Source organism: Fundulus heteroclitus, chromosome 18 (genome assembly GCF_011125445.2).
Source record: "Fundulus heteroclitus isolate FHET01 chromosome 18, MU-UCD_Fhet_4.1, whole genome shotgun sequence".
NCBI lineage: Eukaryota > Metazoa > Chordata > Actinopteri > Cyprinodontiformes > Fundulidae > Fundulus > Fundulus heteroclitus.
Window position 1 is genome coordinate 1,650,226 of NC_046378.1, and position 17,275 is coordinate 1,667,500.

Consider the following 17,275-nt stretch of genomic DNA (forward strand, 5'->3'; position numbering starts at 1 on the left):
TGTGCGTGACCCATCCATGGAGGCCTCAACGCGGCCATCCTGGGTTCCACTCCCAGTCTGTGGACCTTTGCTGCATGGCTTCCCCTTCTCTCTCAACCATGATTTCAGGCTGTCCACTTTCAAATAAAGGCCACTGGTTCCACATAAAAAGTATGTCAGCCACCATGTTTTTTGTTGGCTAATAGATTGTATTTTCTCTTCACTGAATGCAGACACCGGGGAATGAAGTGATATTTAGACCTCTGCCTATTCATGGGGTTCTTGGTGCAATGGTCCCTTGATTATCACCACTGATCTTTGTAACATGTAAATTTTGTTGTCCATTCCATTTAGCGTTTTCTTTAGGTAAGTGCTCACTGGGGTCGTGCTAGTTAGAGCAATATACTAACCCTCAAAGGTCGACAGAGCAGCTGTTGGTGTTTGTTTTGTTTTCTGGGAAATTGCAGTGATCAGTCAGACAAAAGCAATACCTTATAGAGCTGCGTCTCTTTCACTGAATATAGCCAGTCAGAGTCACTGAATGCTGTCCAGTTGAACTCATCTGCACTTATCTTTAAGCCCAGCGAGTTATCACATGGACCTTTTAATTACATCAGAACGTGTTGAGCAACCACCGAGTCTTCTGCTCTTGGCTTTGCCAGAGTTTGTGATAGTTTTCTCACAATCCAACTGCTAGCTAGTCTGGTGCAGGTCATGGCATAGATAAGGCTTCCCATAATCTCACGGTCCTCTTCTGAATTTTGTCACAATGCTTGTTTTGAACATTTTCCAGTTTTTGTAGAACTGGGGTTGCATTCTGACATCCCAAACCTTTCCTGGATTTTTAGAATGTACCTTTATTGGCCCATCTTGACCTCCCATGTTTTCTGTTCAAATGCATGAGATTTTCCCTAAATCTTCTGTGTTGAAGTTGGCTTTCATGTTTTCCTTGAAGCTGTCAATAAAATCAAAATTACTGGCAGCAATGATTAAACCATCAACCCAAAAGAGCACAAATATGTCATTCTCTGTCTGTTTCTTGTACACACAGCGATCGGCCGTGTTTCTCACAAAGTTATTTTGTTCAAGATCATCATTAAGGAGCTTTTGCTCGTTTCTCCCAGATTATTTGAGAACATGTGATTGATTTTGCTGATATACGTACTTACTTTTGTTCCCTCGCTAATGTCTCTTGGAAACCTTTATGGTTCATCTAAGAACATCTCTTCCTCTGTTAGAGCATGTAAATATGCTGTTTTAACATGCATCGAATGAACAAAGTGGCTGCTTTGAACTGCAATCTGCATTAATGCCCAAATACATGTTTGGCCATTAATACATATTTGCTATGGGGACGATGTTTCAGGGTAGTTAATATATTATGTTTTAGCTTTTTGCTACCTATATGGCCTTAAAGATTTGTTTCATTTATATGTCTTCTTTGAAAGTATACATCTTTTTTCCCACTACTGCATCTCTACCTTGAGCTAACCCGGTCAGTTAAAATGTATTATTTTCTTTAAGTGAGCTGATCTCCTTCATAGTCTGGTGACTCTGGTCCCCCCTGCATGCTTCAGTGGGCTTCAGTAGCCATTTTTCCATCAATGTTTTTTATGTGCATTTTGATGTTGCACATTAGAATAGGTTAATGGAAAAGGCAATATTTAAAATAACTTCAAGTTCGCAAAAAAAATTTTCATGATCGTTTGAGTTGATTTTCGGCTGTTCTGAAAAAGAGTTGATGCGCAACACAGGAGATGGAAACAAATTTACTAAACAAGTTCTGACGTAGTGAATATTTACCTCACGACTGATCAGGTTCTTACTGGATATTTCCATAACGCACATAGAATCGCATTTCTTTCTCAAGGTCTGCAGACAGCATGTAACATCCTGAAAACCTGTAATGAATATTCTGGGATACCAATATTCAGCCAGGCACAAAGTACGTTTTAAAGAGTTTATTGAAGAAAATGGAGTAGACAAAAGGCAGAAGATAGCAGGCAGGCTGGATGGATGAAGGTGGAGACTGAGTTGATTGGGTATAGCAGACAGAACCTGACTTAACCAGGTGAAGTTTGGCAGAATCAGATTTGACCATGAGTAGCAGGCAGAACCAGACTGACCAGGAGTTGCATGCTGATGCAGACTTGACCAGATGCCACAGATGAGTTCCCAGTGAGGCAGAGCGAAGCGCGAAGAATCCAGGCCAGAATCAGGCACACAAGCACTAGTGATGGGAAATCTGAAGCCAGGCTTCGAGGCGTGTACCCAGTAAAAAGGGGGCGTGTCAGATAAAGCCCCGCTTCAATGGGTGTGTCGTCTTGCTGAAAACCACTTGACTGATGACAAACCATGCCTCACATTACACTGGACACATGACTGCTTCATTTTGCGTGTTGGTTTTCAAAATAAAAGCGTGATAAAACATGTTGCTTTGTGGGTTATTGTTGTGGTTAGTTTGATCAGGGCATCAGTAGTGATATAGATTGTATCGCCTGATGACAGTATTTTTCATCAGCAGTGGCTGCTGAAATACAACCAGTTTTTTTTTTTTTTTAAAAAGCAAATACCCAGCCTCCAAATCAGACATCAGAATTATCCTCAAAGGGCAGGTTTTGAATTAAAACCTGAGAAGACAATATTAACATAAATTAAAATTTTGTGTATTTTTATGTTCATTTATGTTTTATCCATTACAAGGGTAATGTTAATTTTGGGGAAAAAAATATTACAGACATAACTGTCTGCCTCCACAAGCATGTACTTACAAGACACAATTGCACCAACTATGTTTATTGACAATTTAGTCTATGCCATTAAATAAAACACAGCCAATGAGAGCCAGCATAAGAGCAGGGTTACTTTGGGTGCGAATCATTATAGGAACTAAAAACAGATGGTAGAGTTACATAAAACTCAGATGTACAATTACTGGACATGGGTTGGACAAAAACACAAACCGAAGTGTGTGTAATGTCACAACATTACACACACTGCTATGTTCCGTTGTTTTTTAATGTGATTTATCTTAAGTGGCTAAGCCGTCAGAGTATAACTGCAGTAGCAGATGTCACTAGAGAGCACTGAATGAAGCAATGAGTAGTAAACCTTAGGGTGAAGCAATGGAAGGCTTTGTTTGCTTCATGAAGCTACAAATGGCCATCACTAACAAGCACTAGTTAACTAGAGAGGGCTGAGCAAGAGCAGGTCGAAGGAACAACAGGCAGCGTGACAAGAAAACACTGGGGAACAATACTTGCTGGCAACGGGACATTCTGGGAGGAAGAAGTTGGATGAGGCCGGTATATGTAGGCAGAGGGACAGGTGAGCAGAGTTAACACCATTTAGTTGCAGCAGGTGGAGCTGATATGGTGCTGAGTGTTGGCTGGGAGGTGACTGAGCTGACTGGATGATGACTGGCGGCTGAGAGGAGTGGAGCATGGAGTGGAAAATCCGTCCAGAAAGTCCAAAAACAAACCAAGAAAACCCTAAATCATGACATAACCCCTCTCCATTTTTCTCAGATGTGTGGTCCATGCGAGTTTGCAACATCTACTTCCTGTTTAATACAGCCTATAGCCTACAGCAGGGTTTCCCAAAGTGTGGTGCGCGCTCCCCTGGGGGTGCATGAGCTGCCACTAGGGGGTGCGCAAGGCGAAAACTGTAATGGCGTCTGACACGCCATTACAGTTACGGAGTGAAAGCTTTCCTGTCCTGTTCGTCCTAAAATAAAGTGTTAGCAACAAAACCTCGTCTGGTGCTTGGGTGTCATAACGGAACGATACATTATTAACACCAAAATGTATTGATTTTGAAGAAATCTTCTTCTACACTTCATTTTAAGATGAAAAATCCGCATTGTGCTGTACATGCGCATATGGCATGTGGTCTCTGCTTCAATCATTCTCGCAAATATGCTCAATAGGCTGAAATCAGGGGAACAGGTGAGACATCCAAGGTGAAAGTTAGTCATTAAAGAGGAGAGGAAGAGAGTGAGAGAGAAATTGGAGGCAACAGAGGAGATAATCACAACGGATCCGGGAGAAGAAAACGAGCTCCTGACTTTACTTCGTTTACGTCAGCAGAGGAAAAATTTTATTCGGGCCGAAAGTTTTATTTACGAGATTAAATTGAGTGACTCGGTCTCTTTGGATCACGCAGCGCCTACAACCAGTGCTGCTGCTCATGGTGCCGTGACTTTGAACCGGTGACAAGTCCGGCCCGCATGACACGCACACCGCTGTCGTTACCGCTGCTCCTGGGGAAAAAAATAAATAAAACGCTGCTCCTGGGGGAATTTCTTGACTATGCTCACGCACAGATCTGTAATCCTTCTCATTGTGATTCAGACAGGAGCAGACTGCACCATGCAGTTCATTTTAAAGAGGCAGAAATGGGCTGTAGGGAGCCGAGGTGTGTTGCCGTGGGCGTGTTTACCTGCTGAAGGTAACCGCTGTGAAACAATCAGAAAGATTTATCTGATTAATAACATCTTTATGGAGCGCTAGAGTTATTGTTAGTCTGTGCTGCTTCACCAGTTCTCTTTCGCTCGCTCGTCATCGGACACAAATCAAACTACTTTGTGTTTGTATTTTGCGGCGTACTCAGATTTAGAAGCTTTGTTACAACATTTGAGTTGTAACTGCAACTGTTGTAACTGGGAACCCCTGGCCTACAGCAAAATAAGACTGCTTAGCCTGGTTAATTCGCTGCAAACACAACTAATTTGCATTTTCTTTTCTTGCAAAATTTTAAACGTTTGCTCAAAATTTTAATGACAATTGGATGGAAACATGGCTACTGTATGTTTGGGGGATCCCATACAGAGCCCTGTAACTGTGATCAACAGATGTTTGAGTTACATCATTATTTTTAAAATCGGACTGGTAATCACCTAAATACCCTGGATGTTTTGTTTCTCTTCTGATAATGGATTTGATTTAGTTTCATTTCTGTGTCTATATCATCACTGCCATCTTTATTTTGCTCTGGATTTAACTCCTCTGATTCATTTGTACTTTTCTTCCTTTCTGTCTTATGAGTGATCTGACTTTCAAAGTTCTCCTGACTGTGTGACACGTCTGTGATGCCTCTGTCACCTTCTTTTGTGCTTTTACAATCTAGCGCTTCTAAGTCATACTCATCAGGTTGTGTTTGTTGTTCATTACTGTTCCTTTGAATTCATTTTACCACTCTGTTTTGATGTTGTTTTTGTCAATGAATCAAAGATCAAATATGGTCTGCTGTTCTTGCTGTAACCCACAAATATTCATTTTCAGATCTGGATTGTGGCTTCTTTTGATGCCTGTAAAAATGTGGGTATGTGAGAAATCTGGCTTTCTTCTAGCCATTGTGTAATATGGCAGGTTTTTGGTTCTTTCATTTTAACATCTGTTGCAAATATGAGTAGCACGCTGCACAGTAAAAGGCCAAAGCATTTTGTAATCCCTTTACCAACAACAGACACCTGGCCATTAAAAAAGTCCTCCATTGCCTCTCAGCAGTGCCAAAAGGCAATGGAAGAGAATATGTGAGAATAAGAGGTGGAGGTTTCCTGTAATATTCCTTTTTCTCTTAAGCGTATCTGGAACACATTGTATTCTATACTGTTATCAGACATGATGCCTTTTACATCATGGTGCCAAAACAGCTAGGTTTACTTGATGTCATGAGCAAGTTAAAATGTCAGGTGAACATTTCTATTTCCTTAGCTTTGATTTTTACTCATGTATCATCCACAATGCCTGAACAAGTGCCCTGGTGGTGTACCCCAAAAGGAACTAAAGGCTCTCTTTTCCACTTCCTCCAACAGGGTGCAGATCTGATGAGGGCTGAAATTGTCCCTTTTGTTAAGGTTACCAACTTGTTGAGGTTGTTTATGGACTATTTCCGTTGCCTCTACTTTGGTTATATAGGTGAAAACTCAGACGACATCCAAAAATACCAAAGTTTTGAGCCTCAAAATCTTGAACTTTGTTAGCAAAGTCCATGAGTTCTCATTGTGAGGCAGGGTGTTTCCAGCGAGGAGCGTGTGTCACTGAGTTTATGCTACTCACAATGGGTCTAAGTGGTGATCCTTCTTTGTGTATTTTGGATAGTCCATATAGGCATAGAGTTGCTTCCTCCAGATACAACCTGTACACTCTAAACCTGGACAATCTCATTGAAGAACTCGGGTCAAGAACACGAGGTGGGTCCACCTGTCCAGGTGTAATATGGTGTAAATGGTGTAAATGGTGACGATGCTGATGACTGGGGTAATCAGATCTCTGATATACGTAAAATGGAGCTTGATTATTAAGGGCTTTAAACATGAGAAGGAGAATTTTAAATGTAATCCTTGATTTAACAGGAAGCCAATGAAAGAATGTTAAAATAGCAAAAATCTGATCTCTCTTTTTAATTTTCCTCAGAGGTCTTGCTGCAGCATTTTGGATCAGCTGAAGGCTTTGAATGGTATTTTGTCAACTTCTAGATAGTAAAGAATTATAATGGTCCAGCTTTGAAGTAACAAATGCATGGACAAGTGTTTCAGCATCACTCCTGGACAGAATATTTCTAATTTTCGCAATATTTCGGAGGGGAAAAAGGAATCCCTGAAAACCTGTTTAATACAGGATTTAAATGACATGTCTTGGTAATAAACATTTAAGATCATCCAGGTTTCAATGTCATCAATACATGACTGTAGTCGAATTGATTAGATTCAACAGGATTGATGGATAACTATAGCTGAGTGTCATAACAGTGGAAATTAATCCCATGCTGTCTGATAATTTTACCAATCTGAAGCATATATATAGTAAAGAGAATTGGCCCAAGGACTAAACCCTAGAGTTTGAAGAAGATTTATTGTAAACATGAACAAATTGGAATCTGTCAGACAGATAAGATTTAAACCATATATACAACAGTAGACTGTTTTACCAGATTAGGTAGGATTCCTCTAGATGTGTAGAGTGCCATTGTTTCTCCAATTTCCCAACATTGTGCTTCAAAGAACACAGCTCTGGATTAAACCAGGGACCCATCTTCCTGTGAACGTTTACCTTCTTTTTCAAAGGGGCTACGTTGCCTAATGCAAAATGCAATGAGGAAGTAATACCATCAACAAAAGCATAAATTTGTGAAGGGGAAGAAATAACATTGCTGCCCTCTGCTGGGTATTTTGAGAGTGGAGAACTCAGTTAAGTTGAACTAAACTGAGTTTAAAAATGGTCAGATAGGAAAGGGTTGTGAGGAAATACTGTTAATTCTTGTCAGCACAAGGTACAAAGTATGAAGGCAAGAGTGCGTCAGTTTATGCACATTTTGAGCAAAGCCAATTGATCTAGAATAGTTTTAATGGCTACATAAAAGGTGCATAGTCAAATCTTTATAAAAGATTATCACATCCTGCTGGCATATTAGTTATTATTTTGGTGTTTTACGCTTTGTTTTTGCTCAATTTGTCAGTAAAGAAAGCCTTCCGTGTTTATTAATAACAGAGAATGTACAACACTGCGCAGCAGGGGATAAAACAAGGAAGCTGCAAATGGCTATTAGCATTTCCTAGTGAAACAATGAAGAATCATCCAAGATCCAGTGACAAAAACAAAACACAAAAAAATATATGATTCCAAGAGGGAAAAGACTAATGTGGCTGGGAATATAGTATGAACGTTGGTGTTCTCTGAAGCAGAAGCTAAAGCTGCCAATTGCTCAGATGATATGAGGCTCTTAAAGTTGCTTTAAACTGATGTATTTAATTAATAATGGTTGGTCTTCAATCACAAAGAGCTGCTGCTTTATTGCGAGACATTGCAGATGGTCAGACTCGGTCAGGCATTATTTACAAGTGATTTATTATTTAACCAAACTAGCATTATGATAGTTCTGTGATACTGTCGGTAGATCGTACCACATCTGTCTATATCTGTTCATCGTGCCTGGTACAGGATTCTTATCTAGCCTCAAAAAGTACTATTAAAACATTACCAGGATGGAGGCTTGTTGTATATACCTTTATTTTATCTTGATCAAATGTTTTTTGGTCTTATTTATATATACATTTAAGGTTATCACAATCAGTGTCGACATCAATGTTAAAATCCCCCCCTTTAATAACCTTGTCAGTGTTTAACACTAAATCAGATAAGAGGTCTGAGAACTGATCTAAAAACCAAGCAAGGGCCTGGTGGATGATACAAAACAACAAACAGAAGAGGTTTTATTGCTTTGCAGTTTGGATGAGGGTAACTAAGGGTTAAATGTTCAAAAGATTTGTAGTTATTTGGCCTGGGACTAATTAATAAATCAGACAGAAAGATGGTTTGCTACTCCTCCTCGTCCTGTAGTTCTGGGAATGTGGAAATTTAAATAATTAGAGGGAGTTGACTCATTTATACTAACAAAGTCCTCTTGTAGACAAGTTTCAGTGAGAAAATAAATAAATCTGATTATCAAAAATCAATTCATTAACTATCAAAGTCTTTGGAGGGAGAGACTTTAGATTTAATATTTATTTTTTGGTTCAAGTTGAGTTGTATTGATTTTTCTGAGATTTTTATGATTTGCTCCTTTTAGATCAGTTTTGAATCTGTTTATTTTGGGTCAAGGGAGATACACTGTCTCAATGGGGTAATGGGTGGGTAACGGTATAGAAGCTGCAGAGAGGTGTGTTAAACTACGGCTCTGCTTTCTGGTCTAGACCCTGGATTGTAAGCATTTTGCAGAACTAATAAATCCAACCAGATTCCTAGAAAGAAGAGCTGCATCCAAAGTGGGATGGATGCCATCTCTCCGGATCAGACCAGGTTTTCCCCAGAAAGTTTGCCAGTTATCAATGTAGCCCACGTCGTTTTCAGGACACCACCTAGACAACCAGCGATTGAATGATGACATGCAGCTAAATATGTCATCACTGGTCAGATCAGACAGGGGACCAGAGAAAATTAGTCCGACATTGTTTTAGCAAACTTAAACAGCGAAGTAACACTAACTTTAGTGACCTCCGATTGCCATAACTTGGTGTCATTACCGCCAGCGTGAATAACAATCTTACTGTATTTACGCTTATCCTTAGCCAGCAGTTTCAGGTAGGATTTGATGTCTCCCGTTCTGGTCCCAGGCAGGCATTTAACTATGATCTTTGGTGTCTTTAATGCCACGTTTCTGACTATAGAGCTGCCAATTACCAGAGTCGGCCTCTAACCAGGTGTGTTGCTGAGTGGGGAAAATCTGTTAGAAACACACTGTGCAGAAAAAGGCAATAAAGACAATAGTGCACATTAACAAAAACTTTGTTAAAAATATTATGTTTATAAAATGAATCACTATCTTTAAGATAATTATCCTTCTCCAAATTCAAATCTATGGAGCACCCTCATGATTCCTATCTTGGCCTCAGATTTTCTGAGACTCCCATTGTCCGGGTGCAGTTTTTGCCTGCTGCACCCTGAGCATTTTCCAGCACCTTCCTCCTCCCGTCCAGCCCAGATTCCTCTCTAACGTAATCATCTACACCTGTTAGCAATGAACCCGGACTCAAGCCATCTGCCAAGCCTTCAACTATGAAGGCTCACCTCAGTCTACTCTTCCCCGCCGATTCGTCTCGTCTTCTGCACACGAGTGTCTCTCAACCTCCCTCATCAGTAGGACTCTCGTCTTCACTTCCTGCTGCTGACCGCACTCCTCCCTCACAGCTCCACTTGGATCCCGCTCCAAGATGCTGCCCCGCTTGGATTCCGCTCCAAGCCCAGCTCGGCTCCCGCCTCGAAGCTCACCTGCTGGCCTTGTGTCCTGTCGCAAGGTTCTGACTTGGATCCCGCTCCGAAGCTCTTTGGCCAGCCCTGAGTCCCGTCCCAAGGCTCTCCTGCGGTCCTTCAGGCTTCTTCCCGTCTGCCTGCTCCTGCCTTCCTCATCCACTTGCTCCATCCCGGTAACAGAATCTGGTTTCCTTCCTCAACAACCCATCAACCCTCAATAAACCATCTAAACGTAGCTCCATGTGTGGTGTGTGTTCGGGTTCATCGTGACAAATCATGACACCCATAAGTCGTCTGAGAATGGGCAAAAGGCTTTGTAAGTAGAGGTCATCCTCATCTTCAGCACTATGTTGGATTTGGGCTCACTGACATTGGAGGATATGGAAGGAATAGTGATGGGGTCAGAGTCTCCACTACGAAAACGTTTGAGAGTAGGTACACTGGGGATACCCGAAGACCCTATTACAAAGTGCAAAGGACCTGGGGCCCATGATACATGTACAGTACTTGTGGCAGATAAAGCTTTCCCACTCCAGGGACGCATGACTCCATATCCAGGGAGATGCTGATAGTAATATAGAGAAACTTACAAAAATGCTCACTAAAAGATCATGGGGGAAAAAAACACACCAGACAACATCAACCCAGCACCAACGAATTCCCAAACGGCTGCCTTTTTATGCATCACTGTGTTGTGCAATTATACACTGTTTAATGTTATTTAATGTTTCATAAATAACCCTCTGCCTGTTAAGTATTGTCTGGTGATAATCAGCTCTTAAGCTGATATCAAGACAATGGTTGAAAGGGATGAATTCGAGCACTAGCGATCTTTTAACAGCAAAACCTGCACACACATAGAATAAAGGAGTGACAACTTCTTTTCAAGTTCAAGAATTTAATAATGGAAGTAAAATGAACATCCAGAGAACATCACTATGTAATGCTGTTTATCTGAATTAACAAAATATTTTGAGTAGTAAATTCTCTCTACTAGGCTAGTGAAACTTAACTAAACTACTAAGCAGAATGAAGATAAAAAGAAGCCAAGATAAGGAACTATTTACATGCAAAAACAAACAAAGACAAACAATAGTGGTTGATCATGATCATAATAACTCAGTGAATCCTTGTTCACTGAAGGTCTGATTCCAAAAACATGGAATGGAGTTAAAACATTTGCCATGTATTTCAATCCATTCACAATGCAAAGCCCAAGTTAAACAAAACATTATTTGTTGAAATAATATTCTGATGACAGGTTTGTCCGGTAAGATCATTTAAACCCTTACGACCGAGTTTGTTAATGCGATTCTCCCTCCGGGCGTCTGGGGTTGCTGTAGCAACTCGGTGGCTAAGAGGTTACAACATAAAGTTATCAAAATTGCCTTTACCAACATTAATATTCGATAGTAATGCGGGGATAAGGCTCATAACACCATCGGAGGATGGCGGAGCAGAACAGCTACGCTTTATGTTTTAAAACGTACTTCTTTTGAAAGGTCCAAAACCGGATGTTAGCAAGGCTAATAGCATGTTGGCTAGCGGACGCTCGGCGCTAACAAATGAAAGCTTTTGCTTTATTTTTAGTCATAATGAGCGGCTGGATAACGTAAACATTAATGTCCCATCAATGTATGAAACCCTTGTGGAGGTAACCTTTCTGTTAAACCTTAAAACGCACTCGACAGTGACATAGTACCAAATGCTAGCAATGCTTTACCCATACCTCTCAACTTTTGACGGTTGTTGAGAGTGAGATTGTTGACGGGGGGGGGGGGGGTGCTGTTGGTCGATTGAAGACGGTCCAACGGGGGGGGGGGGGGTTGCTGTTGTTCGATTGAAGACGGTCCAACGGGGGGGTGGGGGGGGGGATGTGCTGTTGTTCGATTCAAGACGGTCACTATTTTACACGGACTTTAATAACACATGCAGACTTACCATTTAATTCGCACACAACACGGACCGTAGAAGTGTTTCACTTTGGATGAGGAAACCTTGTTTGCGCGGCGCCGGTCCTTGCAGCTGTGTTACCGCTACTACTGGACGTGCGGAAACCATTGTACCGCAAATTGGTTCCGCCATGACGTGAAGCGTCCGTACGCGTGCGTTTCAAGAGTGACATTTTCATTGTAAGATTGAGATTTTCAAAGTAATGCGTGTGAGCGTGTGCAATTGATGAAATGCGTGTGTCACACGGTCAATGCGTGAGAGTTGAGAGCTATGCTTTACCGTTAGCCTTTTGTTCAAAACACCAGGGCTGTGTCTCATTCCGAATACTTCCGTCAGTGCACTGCTGATGTGCACTGACCACTTACTGCCGTAGTGCCCACTTTCGACCGTAAGTAGTGTTCCAAAAGGAACACTTATGTTAAAACGCTTACCGGAAATGACAGGATGACGTGACGAACGCAACACACGTGAACGCAAATTTTTCTGCCCGCCAAAAATATATGCCGGCGTTTGTTTACAAACAACAATCGTTTACATTCACAGCATGTGGAAAATACATCGCCTACGACGTCAACGCAGGATCCTCCAAATATTGGCTGAACATGAGGTATGTTCGTGTATTTACAAACACCTATCGAGTACAATGCCTCCTATTACCACCATGACTTACATTTATATGATTGCGGTGTCGCAGCTCCGACTGTCTTGGCTGAATTGTCCGCCATTATTTGCAAAATGGGAACATCTTCCCGACGTCCCTAGCCTCTCCCTTTCCACTTTGTAGTCAAGATGGCGTCCGTTTAGTGCGAGTAGGGCCCATCGTTACACACTGCATTTTGTGCCCGTTTTTAGGGGGTCATCCGGGTACCTTAAGTGCACTGACTTTTTGTGTTATCTACACTACATACTTAAAACTAAGTGTTCGAAGTGTAGAAGAAGGCGGAATGAGACACAGCCCAGGTGTACACGGTTTACAAGACATTTCCCAATAAACCTTTTCAACTTCACCCTCAGCTCACTGCCCAACCTGTTGATGCCTCATGTGTGAGTTTTGTCCACTTTGGCCGTTCCAGGAAGAAGCGTTGGAAGCAGGAAAGTCGTTGGTTTGCCTCTTGGCAGGCTAGCGTTAGCCTTGTAGCGGCATGTGGCTAACCACAGCGTCTGGAGGGAATGGAGGCCTGTAGGTCTTCCAGGCAATCTCTGACTCCGTTGCAGTTTAATTTAAGCAGATTTCCTCAGAATTCCACAGCTTTCCGCTCCATCTGGGTTCGCTCCCCTGTACAGGCTGAGAAGAAATACACAGAGCTGTTTTGCATGCAGGATCTTTGCTCCTGCTACCGGTGATGATGTTAAGACAGCAAACTTAGCTCTGTATTTGCCTGGACATGTTTGTCCGGATTCAGTCAGGTCCTCTGCTGAGGACCCTTCTCTTATTGGTCAGTCAATGAAACCCTCACGGATTGGCTGTATTGTCATAGTTCAACATTCAACATAGTTCAACTTTCTGGTGTCGCACCACAAGCTCGTCTGTGCGTGTCTACCTGTACGAGATTGAAATTTCACCTGCACAAATTTCACCAGTCACCTAGCTGAAGAAGGGCAGGCAATTGTCACCTCATCACACAAGTTCCATATGAGGGAGCAACGTCACCTCCCATGTATCGAGCCCATAAGGCAGATGAAGAGAGCTGGAACTCTACTTACACTGGCTTTTAAATAATCTGCTGCCAACTGACTGAATACCTGTTGTATTTGAAGGCAGGTAAACAGGTAAGAGAGGAGGCTCACAGGTGCAGCAGATCACCTTGATTGCAGGGTGCAGGAGGAATGTGAGAGGATCTAGCAGTCAGCCACACCAGAATCAAAACAAATGGATGATCCGGGAACTGAAAGACACTGTTAAAAAACATACATGTGAAAACAACCACCCCTCCATTACTCGACACACGCCTTGAAGCCTCGGCACATCACGTAACATCACTAATGATTACCATGTCAATGGCCTTTATCACTTATCCTGGATTGTCCTGCCTTGGTATGCCCTTGTCAGACTTGTACCAAGCTTCTGATATCTGTACCATGACCTAAGAAACTTGCCCAGCCCCTAGATTTGTCTGCCTACCTCTGTGCACCCAAGCATGACCCAAGCCTGTCCCCTGGATTCTGATCAGCCTCTGCCATCCTTCCTGACACCTCTGCAGTGAGTAAACCAGCTCTAATCACTACCAGATTATTCTTTGCTCCTTCAGAGGTTCCTTGCCTGCACCCTGCTTTCTGTTTGGAATAAACCTTTCAAATGCAACTCCATGTCTTGTTTAAATTTGGAGTCTGCTGCCTAGGTCATGATAGCATGTAAATAATGAGGGCAGAACCTCAACATAGCATAACACAATAAAATTGAAAGATAAACTAATTTTGTCTACGTACTTCAGATCAGTTTTACTTCTGGAGGCTCATTTTTTAACCTACTGGTGGGAGTTTAAAGTTTGTAAGGTTCAGAGCTGATATGGTCCACTTTAGGGGATTTGAAACTAGAGTCAAACCTGAGGCCATCTGTGCAACTGCTAAAAATCTGTGAGTGAATGGCTGAAAAAGAACAGCATCCAGCTGTTCCTATGGCCCAGTCAAAGCCCAGATCTCAACCTGATTGAAATGCTTTGCTGGACCTTAATGCAGCTTTGCAATTATTAATTATTAACCATTTTCTGCAAACCTCAATGAACCAAAGCAACGTTACAAAGAAACTTTGGCCGAAAGTCATAAACAATAATGTGAGAGCAGTAAAATCTAACAGAAACACTATTTCCTGTTGTTCCTGTAAACAGGGCTTCTACAAGCTGTTGAATAATGAGGTGTCTTTAGTTTTTCACATGCAAGTATTCCATTTTGTTTTTTAAATAAAAGGCTATGTTAAATCTGCTGTGTTTTTGAACATTTTAGGGTAAATCATTTGAGATTCTGCTAAAGACCCAATCCTTCATGTTACATATGATGTCATATCTCCCTAAAAATATGAGCTTTAATTAAGTACTAATATAATAAATCAGTTAATGAAGGTAGAGGGTGTCTAGTGTTTTTGTTGCTCTCTGTTGGTAAATTATGGTTTATTGTAATCTGCAGCGGTCTGGAATGACAGTTGGTCCTGGTGAAAAGTGATGAAGACTGGATGTGTTTTAATGATGGCTGTCCCTACTCTGGTTGTCTGTCTGCATGCTTTTCTTCTCCCTGACCTCCGAGATGCATGCGTGGCCTGACAGGCAGGACGCTGCCGAGGTCGTACAGTCAGGATGACACCCAGCGAGTCCCGCTGGCCTCATTAGCAAAACCAAGATGTCTCCCCCACACGGCTCTCTGGCCTATCCTCTTCCTCCCCGACAAACCAGGAGCTGATTGAAGCAACCAGGTCTTCCTGTTGCTATAGTAATAGGCAACAGTGGCTCATCACACCCCTGCCCCCCCACCCTCAAATATATGGTTTTGGCATTCCTGGAGCTGTGGGCTTTTACAGTCTTCCCCCTCAGAGATTCTGCACACCCCTTACATTGTTTATACAGTCTCGGTATTTTGCAGACAGAGCAGCTTTTTTTGTGAGCAGAGCAGTGTAGACATTTGTTGTCATTACGGGTCACAAAGATTAGAAAAGTTCTGGAGTTATAATACAAATTTACTACCACGAACACACTAAAACAAAGCAGCACATTATGGTGAAAAGACAGGAATGCTTTTCCCGGTATCTAATTTTTTTTCCAAATGAAAATCAGCAAAGTGTGGCGTGCATTTAGTTTCTCTCAATCTGATACCCTTCAATAAAACCCAATATGACTAATGGTCTTCAGAAGTCACCTAGTAAACAGAGTCCATCTGTGTGTAATTTAACATCTGTGTAAATCTAGAGCCTGTGAAGGCCTCACAGTTTTTTTATAGAACCTTAGTGAGCAAGCAGTGTCATGAAGACCAAGGAGCACAGGTGAAGTTTTAGAAAGACATTATAGCGGATATTTATAGCGGCACTAGTTTGAAAGAAAGTAAGTCACTTATTTGAAAGTAAGCTGACAAAAAATGGGGATGAGAAAGAGAGGGAAGACATGTGGCAAAGGTCACCAGGCTAGAACTAGAACCTGGACGACCATACATGGGTTGCGCGTGTTACCCCTGAGCCGCCACTGCGCCCCGAAGACCATTGTTGAAAGAAAGCTTTAGGAAGATGTGTATGCTGTAAAGATATACATAGCAACATGTAGAAGCAAAGCATTCCATGTGAAATCTCCATCCAGGCTAATCAGCTTTCAAATATACACTGAATTATAGTGACTAGATTTCAAATCTAGTCATTGATCCAAAAGAAAACAAACATTTTAAATTGTAATGTTCCACTTTGAGTTTAATATTTAATATTAGCTGAACAAATAAGCTCAAAAACAACAACCCCTGTTGTGTTTACCCCACACACTGAATGTTATGTACATGTATTCCTTACTATTTCAGCTCTGTATGCAATAGTGGATCCAGAATAAATTCCTTAAACGTGTTCAGTAAAATGATTGGCCGCTCTTTGTGCAGGCTTGCCCTCCATCTGTCCGTTTGTACTGTACAAGCATACAGCAGCCTTCTCCAGCAGTGCATCGTGGGGATGGGAAGAGCCTCCTTCAAAGACATGAGCGGCCATGCACTCCTCTACTATGGCACGTTGGCATCAGTTACACCATAATTTCATCACCGCCAGCTCCCTGTGAATCCTGCTTACATTAACTTTTTACAGGGATTGGCAACGCGGAGGCAGAAGCGCATGGCAGCGCCAGCTCTCCAGCCCATTTACATTCATCCTCCAACCGAACCAGTTGCTCCCGATGTATTGTTATTTGTTGTATTTGTGGGAACAATTGGTGCAAATGGGGAAGAATCCCCGCAGTTACAGTGGGATTACAACGAGAGAAGAAGGCGATTAAAAAAACAACAGGACAGGGAGACTTCAAAGTGCCAGAGAGAGCAGGGCCGTGTTTGAATGACGGCTGGTGTATTGTTTTGATAAGTGTTCCCTGAGGAGAACAAGCGAGGCAGCGTGTCACTTGCTCCTCTCATCTCTGCAACGGGGAGCCGGGCGCGAGTGAGAACGTCAGGAAACCCAGCCGTAATTGCAGAGCTCACAGGAGCACACACACACAGAGGGCACTTATCTAAAGTAATTAATTAGCTTTTATACAGGAGCTATGAATGAACATGTTTGACACTGAGCTGGTGAGGAGGATGCTAGCGAACAGGGGAAGAGAGCAAGGATTATCAAATAAACACAATTAGATCCAATCCCCACTGGTTTACACTTGAGATTTAATCACTGATATCAGGAGCTGGAAGCCAATGTTAGGAGATCTGAAGTAGTGAAACTCAGTCATTTTCCTCCACCTCTGTCTAAACGTGAAAGAACATTTAACTCTGTCACAAACATGTTATTAGACGGAGAAAAGCTTATTACAGATCCCTTTATTGTTCTGCAGTTATCACCTCAATGTGTCCAGATGGAATTCCGCTTGTAAAATGTCTTTGCCTAAAAAAGAGGAGGAAACACTAGAGAAAAATATTAATTCTGCACTTTCACA